The sequence below is a fragment of the Dipteris shenzhenensis genome, chromosome 31, assembly GCF_047967505.1.
Source record: "Dipteris shenzhenensis isolate YYH24624 ecotype China chromosome 31, Dip_SZ_1.0, whole genome shotgun sequence".
Classification (NCBI taxonomy): domain Eukaryota; kingdom Viridiplantae; phylum Streptophyta; class Polypodiopsida; order Gleicheniales; family Dipteridaceae; genus Dipteris; species Dipteris shenzhenensis.
The window spans coordinates 84,052-94,589 of NC_141626.1; the positions used below are offsets into that span (position 1 = coordinate 84,052).

The following is a 10,538-nucleotide window of genomic DNA, read 5'->3' on the forward strand; positions in this document are numbered from 1 at the left end:
ATTGTGTCAATCTCTGTGGAGAATGCCACCAGTGGAGAATGGCAGTGGTGCCAATCTCATACCATGACCTGAAAACATGCACAAGGAATCCTAAACTCACATGTGCATTGGCACTTTTGCCATTATAGAATGCCACCAGTGGAGAATGGCAATGGTGCACAAGGAATCCTAAACTCACATGTGCATTCTTCTATGTAGTGATCAATGTCTCCGTTGTGTAGAGATCATATGGAATTGTGTCAGTCTCTGAGATCATCAAACTCACATGTGGATTGGAATCAGACACCACTCTTCTATGATCACTGGAATACCCCTCCTAGAATAGTAGGATAAACATTTGTACAAGTGGAGAATGGCAGTGGTGCCAATCTCTTATTAGGCCCTAGGAAATGTCATTGAGAAGCCTAAACTCACATGTGCATTCTTCTATGTAGTGATCACCGTCTCCGCTGTGTAGAGATCATATGGAATTGTGTCAATCTCTATGGAGAATGCCACCAGTGGAGAATGGTAGTGGTGCCAATCTCATACCATGACCTGTAAACATGCACAAGGAATCCTAAACTCACATGTGCATTCTTCTATGTAGAGATCACTGTCTCCACTATGTAGAGATCATATGGAATTGTGTCAATCTCTGAGTTCATCAAACTCACATGGGGATTGGGATCGGACACCACTCTCCTATGATCACTGGAATACCCCTCCTAGAATAGTAGGGTGAACATTTGTAGAAGTGGAGAATGGAAATGGTGCCAATCTCTTATTAGGCCCTAAGAAATGTCATTGAGAAGCCTAAACTCACATGTGCATTCTTCTATGTAGTGATCACTGTCTCCGCTGTGTAGAGATCATATAAAATTGTGTCAATCTCTTATTAGCCCCTGGAATGTCAATCTATAGGTTTAGTTTGTTTAGACTACCATAATGGAGAATGGCAGTGATGCCAAGGCCCTAGGAAATGTCATTGAGAAGCTTAAACTCACATGTGCATTCTTCTATGTAGTGATCAGTGTCTCCGCTGTGTAGCGATCATGTGGAATTGTGTTAATCTCTATGGAGAATGCCACCAGTGGAGAATGGTAGTGGCGCCAATCTCATACCATGACCTGCAAACATGCACAAGGAATCCTAACTCACATGTGCATTCTTCTATGTAGAGATCATTGTCTCCGCTGTGTAGAGATCATATGGAATTGTGTCACTCTCTGAGTTCATCAAACTCACATGTGGATTGGAATCGGACACCACTCTCCTATGATCACTGGAATACGCCTCCTAGAATAGTAGGGTAAACATTTGTACAAGTGGAGAATGGCAGTGGTGCCAATCTCTTATTAGGCCCTAAGAAATGGCATTGAGAAGCCTAAACTCACATGTGCATTCTTCTATGTAGTGATCACTGTCTCTGCTGTGCAGAGATCATATGGAATTGTGTCAATCTCTATGGAGTATTCCACCAGTGGAGAATGGCAGTGGTGCCAATCTCATACCATGACCATAAAACATGCACAAGGAATCCTAAGGTCACATGTGCATTGGCACTTTTGCCATTATCCTACTGCAGCCAATAAAATTAGTGGAATGTCAATCTATAGGTTCAGTTTGTCTAGATTACCACTAGCGAAGAATGCCAGTGATGCCAATCTCATGATGGCAACTACATAATGACACTGAGATCATCAAACTCACATGTGAAATGGAATAGGACACCACTCTCCTATGATCACTTGAATAACCCTCCTAGAATAGTAGGGTAAACATTTGTACAAGTGGTGCCAATCTCTTATTAGGCCGTAAGAAATGGCATTGAGAAGCCTAAACTCACATGTGTAGAGATCATATGGAATTGTGTCAATCTCTGTGGAGAATGCCACTAGTGGAGAATGGCAGTGGTGCCAATCTCATACCATGACCTGAAAACATGCACAAGGAATCGTAAACTCACATGTGCATTCTTCTATGTAGTGATCACTGTCTCTGCTATGTAGAGATCATATGGAATTGTGTCAATCTCTTATTAGGCCCTGGAATGTCAATCTATAGGTTTAGTTTGTCTGGACTACCAGTAGTGGAGAATGGCAGTGATGCCAAACTCATGCTAGCACCTACATAATGACACTAAGATTATCAAACTCACATGTGGAATGGCATCGGACACCACTGTCCTATGATCACAGGAATACCCCTCCTAGAATAGTAGGGTAAACATTTGTCATTGAGAAGCCTAAACTCACATGTGCATTCTTCTATGTAGTGATCACTGTCTCCGCTGTGTAGAGATCATATGGAATTGTGTCAATCTTTGTGGAGAATGCCACCAGTGGAGAATGGTAGTGGTGCCAATCTCATACCATGACCTGCAAACATGCACAAGGAATCCTAAACTCACATGTGCATTCTTCTATGTAGAGATCACCGTCTCTGTTGTGTAGAGATCATATGGAATTGTGTCAATCTCTGAGTTCATCAAACTCACATGTGGATTGGAATCGGACACCACTCTCCTATGATCACTGGAATACCCCTCCTAGAATAGTAGGGTGAACATTTGTATAAGTGGAGAATGGCAGTGGTGCCAATCTCTTATTAGGCCCTAAGAAATGGCATTGAGAAGCCTAAACTCACGTGTGCATTCTTCTATGTAGTGATCACTGTCTCCGCTGTGCAGAGATCATATGGAATTGTGTCAATCTCTATGGAGAATGGCAGTGGTGCCAATCTCATACCATGACCTAAAAACATGCGCAAGGAATCCTAAACTCACATGTGCATTGGCACTTTTTCTGTTATCCTACTGCAGCCAATAAAATTAGTGGAATGTCAATCTATAGGTTCAATTTGTCTAGATTACCACTAGCGGAGAATGGCAGTGGTGCCAATCTCTTATTAGGCCCTAAGAAATGGCATTGAGAAGCCTAAACTCACATGTGCAGCGATCATATAGAATTGTGGAGAATGCCACCAGTGGAGAATGTTAGTGGTGCCAATCTCATACCATGACCTAAAAACATGCACAAGGAATCTTAAACTCACATGTGCATTCTTCTATGTGGTGATCACTTTCTCCGCTGTGTAGAGATCATTGAGAAGCCTAAACTCACATGTGCAGAGATCATATGGAATTGTGTCAATCTCTGTGGAGAATGCCACCAGTGGAGAATGGCAGTGGTGCCAATCTCATACCATGACTTGAAAACATGCACAAGGAATTGTAAACTCACATGTGCATCCTTCTATGTAGTGATCACTGTCTCCGCTGTGTAGAGATCATATGGAATCTTAAACTCACATGTAGAAGAAGGGGAATTGTGTCAATCTCTAAGATCATCAAAATCACATGTGGATTGGAATCGGACAGCACTCTCCTATGATCACTAGAATACCCCTCCTAGAATAGTAGGTGAACATTTGTACAAGTGGAGAATGGCAGTGGTGCCAATATCTTATTAGGCCCTAAGAAATGGCATTGAGAAGCCTAAACTCACATGTGCTTTCTTCTATGTAGTGATCACTGTCTCCGCTATTCAGAGATCATATGGAATTGTGTCAATCTCTGTGGAGAATGCCACCAGTGGAGAATGGCAGTGGTGTCAATCTCATACCATGACCTGATAACATGCACTAGAAATCCTAAACTCACATGTGCATTGGCACTTCTGCCATTATAGAATGCCACCAGTGGAGAATGGTAGTGGTGCACAAGGAATCCTAAACTCACATGTGCATTCTTCTATGTAGTGATCACTGTCTCCGCTATGTAGAGACCATATGGAATTGTGTCAATCTCTGAGTTCATCAAACTCACATGTGGCCAGAGATGACGGCGGGGGTCCTGGGAAGAGTTCTCTTTTCTTTTTAGCAGCCCGCCCACCCTGAAATTGGATTATTCGGAGATAGGGTCCAACGGCTGGTAAAGCACCACACATCTCGCGGTGTCCGGTGCGCCCTTGGCGGCCCGTGAAAATCTGGAGGAGCGATTGCCAATCACACCCGGTCGTACTCATAACCGCATTAGGTCTCCAAGGTCAACAGCCTCTGGTCGATAGAACAATGTAGGTAAGGGAAGTCAGCAAAACGGAACCGTAACTTTGGGAAAAGGATTGGCTCTGAGGGCTGGGTCTAGGGGTCTATGAACTGACCCCGGAGGCTATTGGGGGTTTGCCGGAGCTGCATCAATGGCAAGGGCGGACCTCCACGTGCGACGAGCGCAGAACATCGTCCCTTGCGGGGTGGCCCTCCCTAGGCAATGAACAGTCGTCTTAGAACTCGTATGGACAAGGGGAATCGACTATTTAATTAAAACAAAGCATTGCGATGGTCCTTGCAGATGTTGACGTAATGTGATTTCTACCCAGTGCTCTGAATGTCAAAGTGAAGAAATTCAACCAAGCGTGAGTAAACGGCGGGAGTAACTATGTCTCTCTTAAGGTAGCCAAATGCCTCATCATCTAATTAGTGATGCGCATGAATGGATTAACGAGATTCCCACTGTCCCTATCTACTATCTAGCAAAACCACAGCCAAGGGAACGAGCTTGGAAGAATCAGCAGGGAAAGAAGACCTTGTTGAGCTTGACTCTAGTCCGACTTTGTGAAATGACTTGAGAGGTGTATAATAAGTGGGAGCTTTTGGCGCAAGTGAAATACCACTACTTTTAACGTTATTTTACTTACTCCATGAGGTGGAGGCGGGGCTCGGCCCCTGCTTCTGGTCTTAAGGCACGTCCGTGCACCGATCCAGGCAGAAGACATTGTCAGGTGGGGAGTTTGGCTGGGGTGGCACATCTGTTAAAAGATAACACAAGTGTCCTAAGATGAGCTCAATGAGAATAGAAATCTCGTGTGGAACAAAAGGGTAAAAGCTCATTTGATTTTGATTTTCAGTACGAATACAAATTGTGAAAGCATGGTCTATCGATCCTTTAGTGTTTTGGAATTTGAAGCTAGAGGTGTCAGAAAAGTTACCATAGGGATAACTGGCTTGTGGCAGCCAAGCGTTCATAGCGACTTGCTTTTGATCCTTCGATGTCGACTCTTCCTATCATTGCAAAGCAGAATTCGCCCACAAATAGGGAACGTGAACTGGGTTTAGACCGTCATACGACAGGTTAGTTTTACCCTACTAATGAGCGGTGCTGTAATAGTAATCCAACTTAGTATGCGAGGAACCGTTGATTCACATAATAGTAATCCAACTTAGTACGAGAGGTGCGCTTGGTTGAAAAGCCAGTGGCGCGAAGCTACCATGTCTACCTGCCTGCAAACCGGTTTAGGATTTAGGGTTTAGGGTTTAGGCAACTCTACACCCTAAAAACCTAAGTCGTGAACCCTAAACCCCGAAACACTAAACCCTAAAAACAATGAACCCTAAACCCTAAGCCGTGAACCCTAAACCCCGAAACACTAAACCCCTCAAGACACTTAACCCTAAACCCTAAAACCTAAACACTAAACCCTAAACCTTAAATCCTTAAACCCTAAAACCTTAAAACACAAAACCCTAAAACCCTATACCTTATTCTAATTCCTAAACCCTAAACCCTCACAAACCCTAAACCCTAAGCCGTGAATCCTAAACCCTAAAGAATAAGGTGCCGAGTGTCGACTAGGCTGGCCATACATGTAGCATTAACTCTTGAACGAAACAGAGGCTCCATTGCTAAGATGAAACATTCGTAATGGATGTAGGAGTATCCCTAAACCCTAAACCCTAAAACCCTAATCCCTAAAACCCTAAACCCTAAACCCTTATAAACCCTAAACCCTTAACCTTAAACCCTCAAAAACCCTGAACCCTAAGCCACGAACCCTAAAACCCTTAACCCTAAACCCTGCAAACCGGTTTAGGGTTCAGGGTTCAGGCTTTAGGGTTTAGGGTTCAGGGGTTCAGGGTTCAGGGTTTAGGGTTTAGGGCTTAGGAACACTAAAAACACTGAACCCTAAACCCTAGGCTGTGAACCCTAAATCCCAAAACCCTAAGCAATGAACCAGTTTAGGGTTTAGGGTTTAGGAATTTTAGGGGTTTAGGGTTTAGGGTTTAGGTCATGGTATGAGATTGGCACTTTTGCCATTATCCTACTGCAGCCAATAAAATTAGTGGAATGTCAATCTATAGGTTCAGTTTGTCTAGATTACCACTAGCAGAGAATGGCAGTGATGCCAATCTCATGATGGCAACTACATAATGACACTGAGATCATCAAACTCACATGTGGAATGGAATAGGACACCACTCTCCTATGATCACTTGAATAACCCTCCTAGAATAGTAGGGTAAACATTTGTACAAGTGGTGCCAATCTCTTATTAGGCCATAAGAAATGGCATTGAGAAGCCTAAACTCACATGTGTAGAGATCATATGGAATTGTGTCAATCTCTGTGGAGAATGCCACTAGTGGAGAATGGCAGTGGTGCCAATCTCATACCATGACCTGAAAACATGCACAAGGAATCGTAAACTCACATGTGCATTCTTCTATGTAGTGATCACTGTCTCTGCTATGTAGAGATCATATGGAATTGTGTCAATCTCTTATTAGGCCCTGGAATGTCAATCTATAGGTTTAGTTTGTCTGGACTACCAGTAGTGGAGAATGGCAGTGATGCCAAACTCATGCTAGCACCTACATAATGACACTAAGATTATCAAACTCACATGTGGAATGGCATCGAACACCACTGTCCTATGATCACAGGAATACCCCTCCTAGAATAGTAGGGTAAACATTTGTCATTGAGAAGCCTAAACTCACATGTGCATTCTTCTATGTAGTGATCACTGTCTCCGCTGTGTAGAGATCATATGGAATTGTGTCAATCTTTGTGGAGAATGCCACCAGTGGAGAATGGTAGTGGTGCCAATCTCATACCATGACCTGCAAACATGCACAAGGAATCCTAAACTCACATGTGCATTCTTCTATGTAGAGATCACCATCTCCGCTGTGTAGAGATCAATGGAATTGTGTCATTCTCTGAGTTCATCAAACTCACATGTGGATTGGAATCGGACACCACTCTCCTATGATCACTGGAATACCCCTCCTAGAATAGTAGGGTGAACATTTGTATAAGTCGAGAATGGCAGTGGTGCCAATCTCTTATTAGGCCCTAAGAAATGGCATTGAGAAGCCTAAACTCACATGTGCATTCTTCTATGTAGTGATCACAATCTGCGCTGTGCAGAGATAATATGGAATTGTGTCAATCTCTATGGAGAATGCCACCAGTGGAGAATGGTAGTGGTGCCAATCTCATACCATGACCTGAAAACATGCACAAGGAATCCTAAACTCACATGTGCATTGGCACTTTTGCCATTATCCTACTGCAGCCAATAAAATTAGTGGAATGTCAATCTATAGGTTTTGTTTGTCTAGATTACCACTAGTAGAGAATGGCAGTGATGCCAATCTCATGATGGCAACTACATAAAGACACTGAGATCATCAAACTCACATGTGGAATGGAATAGGACACCACTCTCCTATGATCACTTGAATAACCCTCCTAGAATAGTAGGGTAAACATTTGTACAAGTGGTGCCAATCTCTTATTAGGCCCTAAGAAATGGCTTGGAGAAGCCTAAACTCACATGTGCAAAGATCATATGGAAATGTGTCAATCTCTGTGGAGAATGCCACCAGTGGAGAATGGCAGTGGTGCCAATCTCATACCATGACCTAAAAACATGCACAAGGAATCCTAAACTCACATGTGCATTCTTCTATGTAGTGATCACCGTCTCCGTTGTGTAGAGATCATATGGAATTGTGTCAATCTCTGAGTTCATCAAACTCACATGTGGATTGGAATCGGACACCACTCTCCTATGATCACTAGAATACCCCTCCTAGAATAGTAGGGTGAACATTTGTACAAGTGGAGAATGGCAGCGGTGCCAATCTCCTATTAGGCCCTAAGAAATGGCATTGAGAAGCCTAAACTCACATGTGCATTCTTCTATGTAGTGATCACTGTCTCCGCTGTTCAGAGATCATATGGAATTGTGTCAATCTCTATGGAGAATGCCACTAGTGGAGAATGGCAGGGGTGCCAATCTCATACCTTGACCTGAAAACATGCACAAGGAATCCTAAACTCACATGTGCATTGGCACTTTTGCCATTATCCTACTGTAGCCAATAAATATAGTAGAATTTCAATCTCTTGTACAAGTGGTGCCAATCTCTTATTAGGCCCTAAGAAATGGCATGGAGAAGCCTAAACTCACATGTGCAGAGATCATATGGAATCGTGTCAATCTCTGTGGAGAATGCCACCAGTGGAGAATGGCAGTGGTGCCAATCTCATACCATGACCTAAAAACATGCACAAGGAATCGTAAACTCACATGTGCATTCTTCTATGTAGTGATCACTGTCTCCACTATGTAGAGTATTATATGGAATCCTAAACTCACATGTAGAAGAAGGGGAATTGTGTCAATCGCTGAGATCATCAAACTCACATGTGGATTGGAATCGGACACCACTCTCCTATGATCACTAGAATACCACTCCTAGAATAGTAGGTGAACATTTGTACAATTGGAGAATGGCAATGGTGCCAATCTCTTATTAGGCCCTAAGAAATGGCATTGAGAAGACTAAACTCACATGTGCTTTCTTCTATGTAGTGATCACTGTCTCCGCTGTTCAGAGATCATATGGAATTGTGTCAATCTCTGTGGAGAATGCCACCAGTGGAGAATGGCAGTGGTGCCAATCTCATACCATGACCTGATAACATGCACAAGGAATCCTAAACTCACATGTGCATTGGCACTTTTGCCATTATAGAATGCCACCAGTGCAGAATGGTAGTGGTGCACAAGGAATCCTAAACTCACATGTGCATTCTTCTATGTAGTGATCACTGTCTCCGCAGTGTAGAGATCATATGGAATTATGTCAATCTCAGAGTTCATCAAACTCACATCTGGATTGGAATCCGACACTACTCTCCTATGATCACTGGAATACCCCTCCTAGAATAGTAGGATAAATATTTGTACAAGTGGATAATGGCAGTGGTGCCAATCTCTTATTACGCCCTAAGAAATGTCATTGAGAAGCCTAAACTCACATGTGCATTCTTCTATGTAGTGATCACTGTCTCCGCTATGTAGAGATCCTATGGAATTGTGTCAATCTCTATGGAGAATGCCACCAATGGAGAATGGTAGTGGTGCCAATCTCATACCATGACCTGCAAACATGCACAAGGAATCCTAAACTCACATGTGCATTCTTCTATGTAGAGATCACTATCTCCACTGTGTAGAGATCATATGGAATTGTGTCAATCTCTGAGTTCATCAAACTCACATGTGGATTGGAATCAGACACCACTCTCCTATAATCACTGGAATACCCCTCCTACAATAGTAGGGTGAACATTTGTACGAGTGGAGAATGGCAGTTGTGCCAATCTCTTATTAGGCCCTAAGAAATGTCATTGAGAAGCCTAAACTCACATGTGCATTCTTCTATGTAGTGACCACTATCTCCGCTGTGTAGAGATCATATGGAATTGTGTCAATCTCTTATTAGGCCCTGGAATGTCAATCTATAGGTTTAGTTTGTCTAGACTACCACTAATGGAGAATGGCAGTGATGCCAAACTCATGCTGGCACCTACATAATGACACTGAGTTCATCAAACTCACATGTGGATTGGAATCGGACACCACTCTTCTATGATCACTAGAATAGCCCTTCTAGAATAGTAGGGTAATCATTTGTACAAGTGGAGAATGGCCGTGGTGCCAATCTCTTATTAGGCCCTAAGAAATGGCATTGAGAAGCCTAAACTCACATGTGCATTCTTCTATGTAGTGATCACTGTCTCCGCTGTGCAAAGATCATATGGAATTGTGTCAATCTCTGTGGAGAATGCCACCAGTGGAGAATGGCAGTGGTGCCAATCTCATACCATGCCCTGAAAACATGCACAAGGAATCCTAAACTCACATGTGCATTGGCACTTTTCCCATTATCCTACTGCAGCCAATAAAATTAGTGGAATTTCAATCTATAGGTTCAGTTTATCTAGATTACCACTAGCAGAGAATGGTAGTGATGCAAATGTCATGATGGCAACTACATAATGACACTGAGATCATCAAACTCACATGTGGAATGGAATAGGACACCACTCTCCTATGATCACTTGAATAACCCTCCTAGAATAGTAGGGTAAACATTTGTACAAGTGGTGCCAATCTCTTATTAGGCCCTAAGAAATGGCATCGAGAAGCCTAAACTCACATGTGTAGAGATCATATGGAATTGTGTCAATCTCTGTGGAGAATGCCACCAGTGGAGAATGGCAGTGGTGCCAATCTCATACCATGACCTGAAAACATGAACAAGGAATCCTAAACTCACATGTGCATTCTTCTATGTAGTGATCATTGTCTCTGCTATGTAGAGATTGAGAGTGCTCTCAACGGAAGCAAGAATGGAAGAAGGAGAGAGAGCGAGAGAGAGAGACACACAAGTTTGGTGGGTGCAGAACCACCCTAATCTTC

At 43.0% G+C, this 10,538-nt stretch overlaps 1 pseudogene; it reads left to right on the top strand.

Moving 5' to 3' along the window:
• Positions 1 to 4,044: 4,044 nt before the first annotated feature.
• LOC147880863 (25S ribosomal RNA) lies at positions 4,045 to 5,426 on the top strand (annotated as a pseudogene).
• Positions 5,427 to 10,538: the final 5,112 nt, after the last annotated feature.